Below are 16,905 nucleotides of genomic sequence, written 5' to 3' on the forward strand. Positions count from 1 at the left end.
AGGTTTGCTAGTATATGAATAAATCTATGCAAAACGTATCTTAATTTTTCTCTATACGCCCCGTCCTGAGCGGCACGAACTCGAGCTACGCCACTGTCTTACATGTGTTTTAATATGGGGAAAAGTTGGCCAAAGTTATTTGCAAGGCTACTGGTGGATGCAGGAGGACTAAATAATAGCACCTCTGTTTTATTCTCATTCAGCTCGAGGAAGTTGTTAGCCATCCCACATTTAACATCCTTGAGACATTCAGGCAGATTGGTTCTTGAACTCTTATCATTTGGCTTCAAGAGAAGATACAACTGTGTGTCATCAGCATAGTAATGAAAGTGACTTTCCTGGAGCACCAGGTATCCCCTTTCTCTCTACTTGGTAACACCTGTGAACGTCTGTCGTTCCCTGACAGAAGGGTGACATAGGCGCACAAGTCTTTGAGAGGTGTGTTGGTTTGTTAAAATTTTGCTTCAGAGCTGTATATCAATCAGGTGGTGCCCTACAGAATTCTTCTAAAAAATATATGAGACCACTGCTGTGTTACGTCCTTTATTTATTTTTTTGCCTAATGGCAACTTATTGGTCTACCACTACCAGATGCAGTAATTTTTACCTTCTGCCGCTGTTCCTTTGATATCACCTCAATATCTTTAAGGTGTCCTTGGACTTCTCTACTTCTGTTACTAGCACAGGAATAGCATGTTCCTTGTGCTGTTGCCTTTACGACAGCCCCCCTGTCTGCCCCCAACCCATGGTAATTTATTTATACATTAATAATGTGTTGCAGATGTCAACAATTTATCACTGAAATGTTCTGCCTATTTTTTTTTCTTTTTGGTGCCACTCAGATTTCCATCTTGAGACCAGCCTTTCATTTTCCTGTGTGCATGTTAAGTGCTGTATTATTGTATTATATGCTGAGATTTCAAATGTCCTCATTATTTAATTTGCCATGTTTTAAACTGCTTTCATCTAAACTTTAGGCAGCCTTTAGGCATGTGTCTTCGAAGTTTTTTTTTCAGGTTGGAGTTGGTTTCTCTGGTGTGAGGGTCTTTCCTCTTACTAATCTTCTTGCGGGCCTTCAAGACATGTATGAAAAAGCTTGGTAAGTAACTAGTAAGAATCGCCCACCACTTGTTTTTTGAGACTATAATTGTAGTTTCTGCCAGTGTGGACATACATGCTCACTACAACACCACAGAGAAAACCTTCTACCTGTCGTACTCCAAGAATATATAAGAACCTCAGCAGATGTTACCTTTTCTTTGTACACTAAACCCAATGTTTAGTTACAACAAGACAAGACACAACACAGGTCAAATATGATCCTAAATCCCTAGAAGTATGACAGAGTCTTGTCACCAGGTCTCCTCAGAAGCAGCTCATTTAATCATCTAGTTATCTGTCTGTCCCTTATGACTGGGCCACAGCCAGCTTAACCAGAGCCACATCCTCCCATTCATGCTAAAGATGGGATGGCTGTCCACAACATGATATGAACAAAAGTGAGGTGGCATTCAGTGAATACATGGAATCCAGTGTGTATCTCACGTCTGAGGCAAAGTACCCCCTACCCGAGGGCTCACGAAAGCCATTTCCCTTTTTTTCTGTTAGCTGTGACCCTGCTTGTGGCCAACAGGATGTCATGCTAGTCATCCAGCACGATTTAGTTAACTCACGAGTGGGTCAGTCTTTCTTGACCATGTTCTCCAGACTACTTCTGGTGTACCAGTGCACTGTTCACACCAACACATAAACTCCACAAAATGGATACCAATAATTAGACTTCCGGATACGGGCATCACTTTCATGCAACAGTACTGTACATTTGTGTTTATTTCAACTCTTCATTCTATTCTTTCACCTGGCAGCACCTTCTCAACTGAAAGCAGCACTTACCATGTTTTACACAACCCTCAGCTCATTCCAGTGTACACACACACACACTCACTCACACACTTCACACTGGATCACACTTGTTTACTGCCCCTTTGAGTTCATAATTAACTTACAAAGTGGTCTTTTGTTGGAGCAAACACCTTCACCCTTTCTTATGAGGTAACGTTCTTCAGTCCAAACCTGCTAAGCTGTTCTCCTACTGATTCATGATCAGTAACGTCCTCTGTGTGTGGCCATCTTAGACATGTTTCAATGTTAGGAATTCTCAGTCATAAGAGAGCAAGTCAACAACATCCTCTTTTTGTTTAAGCTTGGAAACACGAAGAACTAAACAGATTGTCATCTAATGATACAGATTGCCAGACAACATCTAGTCAAAGATGACACCTAAATTAACCTATCTTTGTTTTTATTTTAGTGAAATCTTTACCAGTTGACTAAAACACATGATGTAGGCACAGTTGGTTTGCATTCTGACAAAGAAACGTTACTCCTGTTTTAATTTCTGACCAATGAAAAGTTCCCTTCTAAACGTATGACCTATTGCCGGATTGTGAGGAAACATGCAGTCTCCATACAAAATCCAACTCTGGCCAGAATTAAACAAGACTCAAAGCACCGAAGAAGGCACCGTGCACCTATGAACTCTTAAGGGCCTCCCAAGAACAATCGCTTCTAAAACTGAGCGACTCTTCTAAGTACAAACACAACTGGAATGCTTCAGAATCTAAACAATATTAATTCTTTTCCTCGATAAAGTACCCTGATTTATTATTATTATCATAACTGTTTATTTAGTAGTGGCCTTTAAACCCCAAGTATAATTGTTTCACAAAGTCTCTAGTCAGATGCGACTTGATGGGCCTAACTGGATTACCATATGACCCGTGGCCTGCCATTCATTAATTTTTTCAAGGAATGAAAGCTCCAGCTGATATATTCTATGGGAATTAACCTTGTAGCAGTGACTACAAGGCAGGAGTCAGGCCTGGACAGAATGTCAGTCAATAACCAGCATAAATGCTCACCACCAGTCCAATTACAAACCGCCAATCAACCCGGCAACATGTCTTTGGACTGTGGGAGAGAAAGCCACATGAGTGCAGAAGGGCCATGCAAACTCCAGCCCAGGCGTTCACATCTGCTCATTTCTACAGATACCCAGTATGTGCTGAGGAAAATCAGAAACACGCAAAACCAGTCCAGCTGTTTTTGTGGGAGGAACAAAACCACTTTTAGGCAGCTAATATATCAGCCTTCACCACAGAAAAAACACATAAAAAATATGAACAAAGCATGACAAACAGGCACATTTCAGCACCAGTGACCTACTAGAGAGATTATAAGGCTACATCCTTCTCTCAGGTGCTGTCTGCCTGAATGTCACAGCTCCTTCATGAAATAAAGCCACCTCTGGTGTGACACATCATCTTCTTATGCTTTTTAATGTTTCTCATTCTCAGCCTGACATAAAAAGAGAAGGGTGAGAAAAAAAAATACAACTTAGAATACGCTGAACTGTGGACACCCCATGTATTAATTTGTGCTCCGCCACCATTCGTGACATTTCATTAGGAAACACGACCTTTACGCCGTGAGGACTACACAACCTTGCCAGCAGATTCCGAGTCCTGTCTTTATTTTGTGACTGGGATTATAGGATTTTTTTTTTTTCTTTTTTGAATAATCACATTTCTTGTTTATTTTAAAATCCCTGATTTAAATTGTAAAACAGGGATTTGATTTGAAGAATCCTACAGACTCATTTTGTTCACTAAACATTTTCTTCCCCAATTTACATAACGCAACTGTGTCAGGGTTGGGGGTGGAGAGGTGCGGAGCCCCCCACTGTGTACATTTACAAAGGAACAGCGAGAAACAGAAAGCTAAACACTGGGAGCACAGAAGAAACACGGCAAAGCTCGTTCCAGGCATATTAAATGCTAAGCCGCGCTAATGTTAGCACTTTACATCCATTTACCAAGAGGGAACCAATTAACATTGACTTTTTTTTTTTTTGGAACAGCATATACACAAAGGTGGCGGCACGGTGGGTTCACTTCCCAGGTCCTCCCTGTGTAGAGTTTGCATGTTCTCCCCATGTCTGCGTGGATTTCCTCCCACAGTCCAAAGAGATGCAGGTTAGGTGCATTGGCGATTCAAAATTGTCCCATGTGTGTGTGTGTGTATGTGTGTGCGGCTGGTGCCCTGCCCGGGGTTTGTTTCCTGCCTTGTGCCCTGCGTTGGCTGGGATTGGCTCCAGGAGACCCCCGTGACCCTGTAGTTAGGATATAGCAGGTTGGATAATGGATGGATATACACAAGGCTGCATGTACTTGCCAATGCTTTTAAACATAATATAAAATAAAATGAATATTTGCATTGTTATAATAATATATGCTGTGCTGACTTTCTATTAATCTGCCTTTTTTGACTCTCAAACTCCATGCTGGCCGTGCTTTCCAATCATCAGGAACTCTTACCTCATTACAACTACAAGTACCTGGCACCTCCCTCATAAGTGAATAAAAGAGCAACGTCTTTTAAAAAAAAGAAAATTAAAATTAAACAGGTAGGGTGGCGGCAGTAGCGGGCCACTGTGGTTCTGCGGCTGACTTCCTGTTCTTTCAGGATAGAGTTACGTACCGTTCACCTGATTTTCAGTGCTGGACTTTACACACGCTGTTAATCTCTGCTTTTACTGAATACAGTCGGAGCTGGAAGTGCCATAATCATACAGTATTCATAAAACACAGGAGACGTCAGTGTGTCCAGCATGTACGCATTCTAGTAGTAACTTTGAGGACCCTCTGAATGAAAGAACAGGAGATTTCAAAGGCTGAATGATGTAAGAGAGAAGCTGTATGTGCTGTACATTCACGCAGAAAGAGATACAGGAGACTGATGTTACTCCCTGTGATTCATGGTTGCCAGCATCTTGCACTTTTTAAAAGGTGCAATTCGAGATGAAGAGCTTGGGTTTCCTCCGACCTCCCAAAAGATTTTGTATTTTAAATTCGCATAATTTGGGTATATTGAAAAGCACAGGAGAACCATAAGTGTTTGAGGGTATGATTCTCTAGGCAGCCATTCAGAGAGAGGGACGTACATCATGACAAAGACTATGATCAGGAGGTGAGTCGAGACAGTGATGATCTACGAAGACAGGACCCTTTGTTGCTGTGACCTCCAGTGTGATTGGAATTGTTTTGGCTATACATCCATTATCAGACTTGCTTCATTCTATTCATTGTAGCAAAGCAGGCCACAGGGTATTCCAGCGGCATCGCTTACAAAGCAGGAACCAGTCTGAGATGGAGCACCAGACACACATGGACACTCACTCACACCGCTGTGTAGGAGGAAAGTCCATGCAGACATGAGATGAAAGTACAAACTCCATACACACTGTGCACAAACGGAAGACTCAGGAGCTTTAAGACCAACGCTAGTCACTGGGCGACTAGGCCTCATGGCGACACATGCTGAAACTGAGCTACATCTCACGTGGTGTCCTACTGCAAGTTCAACATGTAAAATGATCATTCTTATGGTAACTTCCATTGTCGTTCTCTTATTGTGCCTTTCACACCTTCCTGTTTTTATGGTTTTATTTTCACTATGTCAGGAATCTAGCTTACATTATCTTTGTTGCCCCAAATTAACTATCGACTAAACTATATGGTGTATTTTTGAAAATATTTATTATTAGTTCATTACAAACCAAGCAACTGTCGTCCCTGTAAGAAGTAACCTCCCTCTCGGAAGTCTTCATTTTTTATTATTGTACAACTTGGAGTCACATCAGATTTCATTTGACTGTTTTGAAACTGATCAACACAAAAATGTGCCTTTAATGTCAAAGTAAAAACAGATCTCTGCAAAGTGATCTAAATGAATTACGAGATGTGGACGTGGCCCGGACACAGACAGGCAGACATGTTCTTTTTCCACCACCACACGTTTATTTACAAGTATCCTATTTACAAAGTCCAAAAGTGCACACAAACCCCCCAAAGTCCTGGCCACACAACGCCTTTCTTTCGGGCCGCCTCTACACTCTCCTCTGCTTCATCCTGCTTCCACCCGACTCCAGCCTCGAATGAAGGGAGGCGGCCACTTTTATCCACACCCGGATGTGCTCCAGGTGCTCCCCGGCAAACACCCGCCGACACGCCCCAGTGTGGTGGAAGTGCTGGCTGTACTCCCGGAAGCTCTCCGGGTGTCCCTTCTTCTCTTCCCCCCAGCACTTCCTGGTGTGGGGTTCCCAAGGCATCGGGGCACCCCCTGGCAGTGACCACAGACCCCTACAGGGTTGGGCTTCCAAGCCCTCTACCCGTGGCCCCAAAAGCAACCAGGGTGGCGGCCCCCACGTGATCCAGGGCGGGCATAGACCCTCTTCCGGTCCTTCAGGGCGTCCCGACCGGGTCATCGCCCCTGGCATCCCTGACAGAGTATAAAACACAAAATAATTGGACAAGTATTTACTACTTCAAGTCAGCACTTGCTACATGCACCTTTGGCAGCCATGTTGGCCTCGAGTCTGAGTGGGCAGATCTCGCTATCAGTTTTACACATCTGGACACTGCAGTATTTCCATGTTCTTTAATGAACTGCTCCAGCTGTATCAGGTCTCAAGGACATTGTGAGGGAACAGTCTTTGTCAAATCCAGCCACAAATTCCCAATTGGATTGAGAGCCGGACTGTGAGTTGGCCACCTTAGGACGTTCACCTTGTTGTTTTTAAGCCATTCCTGTGTAACTGTGGCTTTATGCTTTATCCTTTATACCTGTAGTCTTACTGGAAAAACGAATCTTCTCCCAAGGCGCAGATTTCTTTTAGACTACATCATGTTTTCCACCAGGATTTTCCTGTATTTTGCAGCATTCATTTCACCCTCTACTGTCACAAGTCTGCTGCATCCCCACAATATGATGCTGCCAACACACTTAACGGTGCAGATGGCCTGTTTTGGATAATGTGCAGTGTTCAAACATGGCACATTTAGTCTGATGGCCAATAAGCTCAATTTTGATGTCGTCAGACCACAGAAGGTTCTTTCAGCTGACTTCATAGTCTCCCGTGCACCTTCTAGCAGGCTCTAGCTGAGATGTCATTTGTGTGTTTTAACTGTGGCTTTCTCTTTGTCACTCCCCCATAACACTATGACTGGTGAGACTGTGCTCTGCTCAGACTCTATAATCTGTAGCTTTCAACTCATTCAGAGTTATCAGAGGTGTGTAGGTAGCTCAGTGACTTTACTAGTCTTCTCAGTTTTTGTGGACGCCTTGTTCTTGGCAGATTGACAGCTGTGCTGTACGTTTTCCATTTCTTAATGACTGATTTAACTTGACACCAAGGGACAGTCAGTGACTAGGACATTTTCTTGTCTCCATCACTTCACTTGTTGCTTTTTAATCACGTTTTCATAGAGTTACTTGGAGCGTTTATTTATCTTCAGTTTGTAGGTTAGGCCTCCATACTGACTCTCCACAAGAAGGACCTTCCAGATAAGCCGCATTTATAGTACACTACACTCAAATGAAACTCCGGACAGGCGATCTCCATTGAACTAATTATGAGACTTCTATAAGAGACTGGCTGCACCAGGGAAGTGATCAGTTATTTTGTGTTTAATATTTATCAGATATTTGGACAACTTTGCAGGGATCTGTACTCAGTGTTACATTAGAGCGTCTTTTTCTGTTGATCAGTGCCAAGAAAGACAAATTGAATCCACTGGGGATTCAATGTTGTATAATAATAAAATGTGCAATTTTCCAAAGGGGTGAATAATGTTTATACTTTATACTTTTTTACTGTATGTTGCTATTTAAGTAGAATGAAGCATACATAGTGCTGCAGGAGGTTCTGTGCAATAAAAGTATACGATCAATAGAATATGAGAATTATCAGCAACGATAAAACAGACACAAAAAAGAGTGTCTCAGTGCAGAGACTGAATGAAACTGAAGACAAGCAAAGTCTCTTGAACACCGTTACTTAGAACACGGGTTTAGAGGGGTATATCTGACAATGTGTCTGAATGAGATTTTACATAAATCTGGCTAACATTCACTATTGTTGTTATAATTAACAAAAACATGACAAATGACAATGTTCATTTCTTCATATATTTGCTAGGATGAATTCTAAACCCTTATATGATAATACATTTTTCCTTTTATTAAGACAAATAGCCTGACAAATGTAGCTGCCTTTGTCCAGGGTTTTCAGAATTCTGCAGCTTCAGCTTCAAACAAAGGTTCGGGCATTGAGTGTGATGTGAATACAAAACATCCCCAGTCCGGGTGTCTTCGTTTTATAAGTTCAAAGCCAAAACAGTAACACAAAATGAGGAGACAAAATAATAATCCACACAAAAACATGAAAAGTTCTTGTCTATGATGTTTTGTTTATGGCGCACATCTCCTGGTTACGTTTCTTTAAGTTTCTATATTTGAATCACAAACAGTGTGTACATGTGTGCCACTTTATACCTTTCTATTGCAGGAAAACAACCTAATCTGTCTAACAGTCCATGTTTAGCTGACTGACTCCTTCAGTTGGATTCATTACAGACATACTGTAGCCGAGAACGCTCCATTGCCTACTAGCTTGTAGGGGATCAAAAGGCTTTCATTAGATATGTAACTATATGAAATGAACGCTTCATTTTATTTATGCCAATTCTTATTTGAATTTTAACTTTTTAAGACTGGCTCCTTTCAAAATGATTTTCATATTAAAGCATCTTATTTTATTATCATATGTAAATTATAATAATAATAATAAGGATCTCCTTTATAAAAGAGCAAAAATCATCAATAATGATGAACGAAATTTGAACTCACAGTGAAACCCTGAGTTTCGCTTTATGAAAAGAATTTGCAAAACAAATGTTTCGTGAAGATGTATTGTCTGTACTTCCCTGCATTGATTGGATATTTTTTCAGTTTACTCCTCTGTCCAAATGCTCAGGATAATTTGTGTGTGTTATATCACAAATTATGTTACTTGTTCAGACTTTTCTTTTAGTGTTTAATATGGTATTTAACTCTGGTTTATTCTGTTTTATTGGATTTAAAGTTTCACATCTGTTTTAGTGTTCTATGTAGAAAATATTTTTATCCAATGTTACATATACAGTGCCCTGCTCTTCTAGTGTCCCGAGCATGGGAAAGATGTTATATAAATAAAATGTGTTATAATAATAATAATATTACTATTATTTGTAGTATTATTATCATTATTTAATGCTCATATAAGGATCTCTAATACAAAATAAATCACTGGACATTTCCTGTCACATGCTAACACTTGTTTGGCCATAAGCCACGTTTTGTTGATGCTCCGGTAATATGATGCCTGCTATGCCACTTATGATGACAATCTTGGGTATCGCCATACTAAAGACATGTCAAAGACAGAAATGACTGCTAGGTAATGGCGAAAGGGGGCATTTCCGTGAACTGAGTTTTCCTGGGGAGAAAACCGAGTAATGTGACTGCGAAGGTGTTTCTGTGAGTAGCACCAGAAACAGAGGTGATCCGCCCTGGTGTGCTGCAGTAAGCGTTTGCCAAAAATCCCAGGTAATCACATAAGTGTGAACAAGGTGTTAAGAGAGTGATATTCCTTCCTTGTCACCCTCCACAAAAACTCTTCTAAGTGAGTTTCACTGAGTTTTAGCATTATGTTATGAAACTGTGAAATGAAACGCAGCTGTTTCATTCATCACCAACCATCAATGACACTTGCATGCCAATGTAAAACAGTCTAAGAAAAATTCCTGCAAGTCTTAGGAGAACATAAAGCCAATGATACGTACGGTAGTAGAGGGTGAGTGAGACCATGCCCTCTCCTGTAGAGTCGCCCTCTGCTTTTGAAGCTTCAGTGGTGCCACAAGAGTTTCTTAGATTACGTCTAGGAATTGCATAATTTGAGGAAACTAGCTCAAGAAGTGAAGCAAATATAATAAATGAGAAGACCGCTAAACAAAATGCCTTCCTTCCCTGGAAGCTATCAAAACAACAGAGTGGGCTGAAATTGCCAGTTAAATGAAGCTTTGTAATGAGCACACATAAACGGGGGAAAGCCCCCCTTAAATTTAACACCATTGGGAATTGCATAAGCTGCTAGGGGGGTAAATGTGCATTTGGTGTCAAAACCTCACAGTCTAAAATCACTTTAATAATATTTCAGCCATTTTTTTAAACATCACAACTTACTCTTTCTGATTTTTACACTACTTTACCAAATGTTGAGTACAGTAGGTAGGTATCAGCCAGTCATTCAAATACTTTGGTATTTCTGCTGTTTTAACTACTCATATTTAGCCAAAAAGTGAGAAATGGAAATGGTGAGGAAATATTGCATCAATAGAAAAAAAACAAAAAAAAAAACTAGATAATGTATAAAAACGCTAAGTAAAACAATCATTTTTTATTTTTACCCTCACTACACTGTTTTTCCCATCAGAGTACAATATTCTGCAGCTTTAAGGCAGTTGAACAATTAACATAATGCTGTAAGTGTGAATGCTGTTAATTTAAAAAAAATGAGATATTTTGCTCAAATATAGTTAACATATTCTTAGCTTAGGTGGCAGTGAAGTGTGCTGCAATTAACACTGCCACTTTACAGATCCCACGTACTCAGTTCAAATCCAGCATGGTGTCAAGTCTGCATGTTCTCCCAGTGTCTATTGTGGTTCTCTCTGGAGACTCCCATTTTCCTCTCACATTTTCAAAGTCTTCTTGGTTTGATTACATCGTCCCACCATGTCTCCGTGTTCTGGACTGGTACTCTGTGCAGGCCCTTTTCCTGCATTGTGCTCAGTACAATCAGGACTGGCCCTTGGTCTCTGCTCCTCTGAGTTGGAGTATGCGGCTCTGAGAATGACGAAGACTTTATTAGTCTGACAGTCAACAGATTTCCTCTGAGACCTGCATGAAGTGCTGCCAAAACCAAAGGGCATTTCTAAAAGACCAAAACAGATGAGTTATATATATATATATATATATATATATATATATATATATATATATATATATATATATATATATATATATATATATACACACTTAGAAGTTATCCTGAAGCTGTGTTTATCTTTTTGTGTGAGTCACTGGTTTTACTTTTCGCATTCACGTTTTATGACAGTCAGTGCACCACAAATAATTTAAAGACATGCCAATTGCGAATGTCACAACTTAGATCTGGTTCTGGTCAATTCATCAGATTAAACGAAACGAAGTTGTTAACGGGTGCGATAAGCAACCCCAAGTCAACTTCTTGAATTTTTGTACTGATCTGAGTGCAAGGAATATACTTCAGCCGTTTTTCATCCGTGAAAGTAACCAGGCTTAGTGGAGTTCCTTCTACGCAGTTTCGTGGCACCGGCCACGCCCACAACCCCTGCGGCGCTCTCTCGCGGCTCCATTAACAGCCAATCACATTATCGTATTCCACAGCTCCACGTTCTGATCGGAGCAGCTGCAGCAGAAAGGTGACATCCTGTGCATGTCAGCGTAACACACCCGGCACAATGGAAAAATACATTCATTTATAAGGTACAAATTACGGACAGATTTTTTTTTTTGAAAGTGTGATTTCTTAACAAATAAATATATGCGGGAAATGCATTAAAAATAAGATTTTGCGGCAATTTGTAAATAAAGATCTCTCTATCTATGTGTGCGGCATACCGGTAATATCAGGCTTAATGTCAAACCCTGAAAAAGTACGTGGCCTTAGTTTAAACGCAAGAGGGATTTAGCAATCTGTGCTATTTTTATGGAGATGTGTAACCCTTAGAGTGGATATGTATCCAGCTTATACCCAATGGACAGACATGGATATAATTATCGAAGAAATAATTTAGTTTAAATTGATAAATACACTGAATTTTAGTTACAATATTTGCCGCTTTTTAAATTTATATTCTTCTCCAGATTGAATAGAACTGCCATTTTCACCTACAATTGTGCACTGCAATTCTGCTAGTATATGTTTACATACAGATAAGAGGGATGTGAGGTTTAAAGTTACACATTCGAGCTTCTGTAATAAGAAGCGTTTCTACAGTGCATTCTTTACTTTTAATATTATGGCGATATACAGTATATGCCATTCGAAAAATGCAACCGACGAGATGACCAAATTAATACAATCCTCAGCATATATTCACCCAGGCATTTCAATCATCCAGTCAATCATTTTAATCAGTATTTCACCCAAAATAACTGGCCAGAAGCTCACTCAGCACAAATGCTGCCATTTCTGCTCTTCTCAGTAGAAGGCCCCAGCAGTCGGGGCTCATAAAGCTCCTTCTGACGCAGCCAAGCCAGGCACTGACCGGCGGCAACTTTCTAGTATCTACTGGCGGTTGTTGCACTTAAAACTGCAATATTGCTAACTTTGTATGTAAGCGCACAATGAAAATGTTCTAAACAAAACAATGACTAACTGACTGAAATGTATGGGCATCGAACAGTTGTGGTACTTTGGTCTGTATTATTTTACAAATTAGTCAGGTGCAGAAGAAACCAAAAAATTGACAAAAACAAAAGACTGTTACAATGAAACGCCGCTAGGAATAAACTTCGTAACAGTATAAATTGCTGTGATTTTTGTTTAATTTTTACCAGGATATTAAAAACAATATTAAAAAGTTTTATATTTTTGTTTTCAATTTCATTTATTTCTGGATTTTATTTCCATATATATTTGTCTGTACACGTGCACAATGTACTGCCGTGATAGATGCAGCGTTCTATATCGTGTACTCTAGTTTTGACAAATTTCGCCTCAGATTTAAATTTTGAAACAACACAACTAATTTAACACAATCGGGTTAAAGATCACGGGACCCTTACGACAAGTAGAGCAAGTCGTCTCAGAACGCCAAGAGATCGCGCTACATGGGTGGGCAGCCACTTCAGATTCAATGGGCGGCATTTGCATTAACCAAGACGCAGTTTTTAAAGCCTGAAGAGTCCCACGGGCGCAGTGAAACTCATTTTTGACAGTGCAAAAAAATTTAAGAACACTCTCAATCAAATACTCTGCATGAAGCACAAGTTTGCTAATGAATGACTAAACTCATTTTCCTGGCAAAATAATAAAAGGGCTTTATTCTGTGCCTGATTAACCGCCGTATTTAAAGGTGAGAGTGTTAATTTTATAAAACCACAATGGCGGTTGCTTGCCGTTACAATAGAAATATTTATTTCTTGGCATATTCATTAGTATAAAACTTACTGCTTATTCTTCTGTGGCAGACACAATTTACTGATTTATTCCGAGAGTAAACAAGGCTGTATATTACTAGTGAACCTGCTTCAAATGAATGTAAATTAGAAAATGCATCACGTTGTTGCGTTGCAGAATGCTTTCCTAATACTTTATGGTTCTAATAGTCACAGGGCCCATCACAGTGAAGCCATTGTCCCTTCTGTGCAATCCATGATCAATAATTATAGAAGACTTCCATCAATAATGGCTTTCCTTTTCTGTAGGGCTCTATATGGAATATGGGCAGTGAGTTTTCACAGATAATGTTAGTTATTCAGGGAATCAACAACTTTTTTTTAATCAACGGCCTAAGCACTTAATCACGGGGCAAAGCCGAGGGTGCTGCTTACTAATAAGCTAAAAGAACCCTAAGAATCAGGACTGATTAACATGGCAGCGACAGCTTGCTCGATGATGATACCTAATTCGCTTGTTAAATGATGATAATAACGATGATGATGACGAACAAATAGTTCCTGGCTTGTGCCATTTACTACCGTAATTGAGTATAAAACATTGATTTTCCCATTCAAAGCGATCAATCAATGAGAACATTTAATTGCACCCCTAAACTCTGCCTAAAGGTTCAGTAGACACTTCCATTTATTCGCGTCGCAGTTATTTCATATTTTAGCAGCAGTACAACATTTTGTAATGAGGTATTACAAGAAGAATTGAATAAGCCGTTTAGCTGCTTTCGGCTGTGAGCTCTTTGTCACAGGCGAGCGCGTACACTGATAACTCCATCGAGCTCGCCGTTAAATTGAACTCCAGCAAGGACTGAAGTTTTCCTTGGCATTTTAAATAAAAGTCTCCTAGCGAGTCCATGGACGCAAATCGCAGGGCGGTCCGGGCTCACGCATTGGGGCAGCCATCGTCTTCCAGCCGCGGCCCGTTCGCTCGGGCGCAGAGTCGCTTTCACCCTCCGAGCCCCACGGTGACTAATGTCACGCAGATTTGTCTGTTTTACTTTAAATATTGGGTAAATAAATTAACGATCACACTTAGGAGCTTTTAATACAGTGGCCTGATAAATTGGAAAAAAATTACAAGAAGTGAAAAAAGAGCGTTATGTACTTACATTAGCGACACATCTATCTATCTATGAGAGACGATCATTGAAATGAAAGAAAAAAAGTGAAACGTACTGGCCATTAGCGATAGGACGACATACAAACATAAACTAATAACAAAAACAATTGGAGCAGGTATTAAAGATGAATACGAGACGGCAGAGATACAATTCAGAAGTCCATGAGTGAACTGAAGAGGCAACAGCGGAGTCGAGGAAAGGGCCGTTAAAACACAAAGACAGAACGGGATAGAAAGAGTAACAGAAGAACTGAGCCGGACGAGCAGCCCCTCAGAAACCTGCGGGTCAAACGGTAAAGTAAAGCGTAAGGGGAGGACAAAACGGGAGGTAGAAACATACTGGAAAAGAAACGACTAGGAAAATAATGTAAAACACAAAAGGTAAAGACTTGTAATTGAATATAAAGGCCGTATATCAACACAAAATACATGCCGTATTATTTTACACATACTGTATATCAGAGAAAGAAAAGAAAAAGAAAGTTTACCAGTTACAGACGGATATAAATGGAAGCGTTAAAAGTAAAGACAGCGAAGTAGGAAGCCACGCAACAAAAAGACCAAATACATTCTCCTTATGTACAAATCTGATTATGAAGAAAGAGTTAAAAATTTCGTTAAGAGCCAGAATATGAAAAAAGCACACGACATCAGTAAGTAATATAAAATGTAGGGAGAATTAAAAGAGAAACTAAATGGGAAAATGATCTCCAACCTACTTCGGTGGATAGATGTAAATATTTAAACAAGAGACTAAAACAACTTTCAGAATAGCAAATTAACTAAAATATTTCCTTACCATTCTGAGCTAATGCTTTAAAAATACTGGTTAATAAAAGATTATCAATAGTAACCAGTGAACAAAAATTTGCTAGCGCGTAAGAGTAAAGTATGGAGACCCTCACAATTTTCAGAGTTACAAAAATATAACTACAGCATTTTAGTTGGATATAATTGCAAGAAAGGTTTACTGCACGTATTTTTTAATTTTTAAAGCAAGATAACTGGGACGAGTGACACCTGAGATAGATAAATTGACAGCAGAGAATGCACTGTAAGATTGTTTGGCTGGCAGACATCACAGCCCGGATCTATATTCAGTCTAGTCCCATTATTATGAAGAATAATGTCTAATCATCTCCAAACTCCAGGCTGCACTGGCACAAGGCACTGTCCTCCAGGACAGCAAGCCCTGCCTCAGATCGGTGGCTTTGAACGCCTCATGCCCATTGCCTTTCTCATCCCTCACAGTATGGTGCTGATGACTCCAAAATAGGGAACACACACACACAGGTAAGCTGTTCCTTTCTGCTGTCGCTGAGTGGCGAAAAGAAGGAGAGAGCAGAGCGAGGGGTTGAGCTGCCTATCCTCTCTCGCGCGCTCTCTGTGTTTGACTGACACACAAACACAGAAGGGGGAAAAGTGTTCGAGTCAGCCTCTCTCAAGGATACCCTCGTACACATCAGAGAGCCAAAGACTAATCCGCCGGGTTTAGCAAAGTTCCTACCTCATTTGATGATGCATCTGCCTTTGGAAGATTGTTTTGTTCACTACTTCCATTGCTGAGGTGCGGAATAAAGGGCAGAGAAACTACATATCCGTTGTGCAGCGTTAGGACCGATTGAATGAGTCTGTCAGGCTGACTCTTGCTTACTGTGCCCCCTCCCTCCCTCTCTCCTCTCTCTCTCTCTCTCTCTCTCTCTCTCTCTCACACACACACACACACAAACGCGCGCGCGCGCGCACACACAGCGCTGCGAACCCACTGCTTTGCCTTCACTTCATTTCTTCACATCTCACTTTTGTGGACTGATATCCTCTAGCCTTGAGGTATGAGACTTTTGGTTTGCCAGCCTAATAATACGTCTAGTCCTGTTGTTATGTATAAAGAAGGAGGAACATCCTTTTAGACTTTTAAATAATTAAATGCAAACATCACAAGAAAAGCTGAAACATTGCATCATCCAGTTTAGTTTGTAATAGGATGTTTACCTTTGTGTGTGTTAACGTTTCAGATATTTTGTACAAATTTAGCCAAAACACTCCGAGCTCTTGGACAGAGGTGAGCTGTGGCACTCGTAGTACTCACTGGCAGAGGCAATGACCCAAATCCAGCCAGCAAGTGCTTCATTATCCATCAGTCTGCAGCATTCCTGCACAGATGAAGCCGCTATTACAGAGCCAGTCTCGCAGAGTAGGTTATGCAAGTGCTATATAAATGCACCCTCCCGTCCTCCCCAGCGAGGAGGTTAACAACACTGCAGATGGCAATGCCAATTAAAATAAAAGAAAGTAGGTCACTGGGACTTTTACTGAAAGTGTTCAAAAGACTTCAAGCCTTCCAAGAAACAAAACTTTTCGGGTTACCTACAGATTGTTCAAAACGAATTTCATGAAAATGTAGAGTTAAAAAGATTTACTAATTTGAATCCATATTTTGTGCCATAATAAATATTAAGAGAACTTCTTGAATACATCTTTTTTTTTTTCTGAGGCATTGTACTGCATTACAAAACAAACCCTTAATAGCAGTAGTTGTTTGTCTCTTAATATATAAATACTTATTCGTATGACTTATTATATATATAAGACAAGGAGGGACTATGTCTCCCGGCTGGCCTGGG

The 16,905-nt window shown here is 40.3% G+C and overlaps 1 protein-coding gene across 2 annotated transcripts in view; it reads right to left on the bottom strand.

The window, feature by feature from the left end:
* Positions 1 to 16,905, bottom strand: part of sulf2b (sulfatase 2b) — a 364,710-nt gene that overhangs the window by 96,431 nt on the left and 251,374 nt on the right. Inside the window, exon 1 of one of the 2 annotated variants that reach the window (XM_039734695.1) lies at positions 15,789 to 15,914. The exons of the other annotated variant lie outside the window; for it this stretch is intronic. The gene's annotated coding sequence lies outside the window, so the exon portion shown is untranslated. Of the gene's footprint in view, positions 1 to 15,788; positions 15,915 to 16,905 lie in introns of those variants that run through there. 2 annotated transcript variants of the gene reach the window in all.

This window comes from Polypterus senegalus, chromosome 14 (assembly GCF_016835505.1).
Source record: "Polypterus senegalus isolate Bchr_013 chromosome 14, ASM1683550v1, whole genome shotgun sequence".
In the NCBI taxonomy this organism is placed as follows: domain Eukaryota; kingdom Metazoa; phylum Chordata; class Cladistia; order Polypteriformes; family Polypteridae; genus Polypterus; species Polypterus senegalus.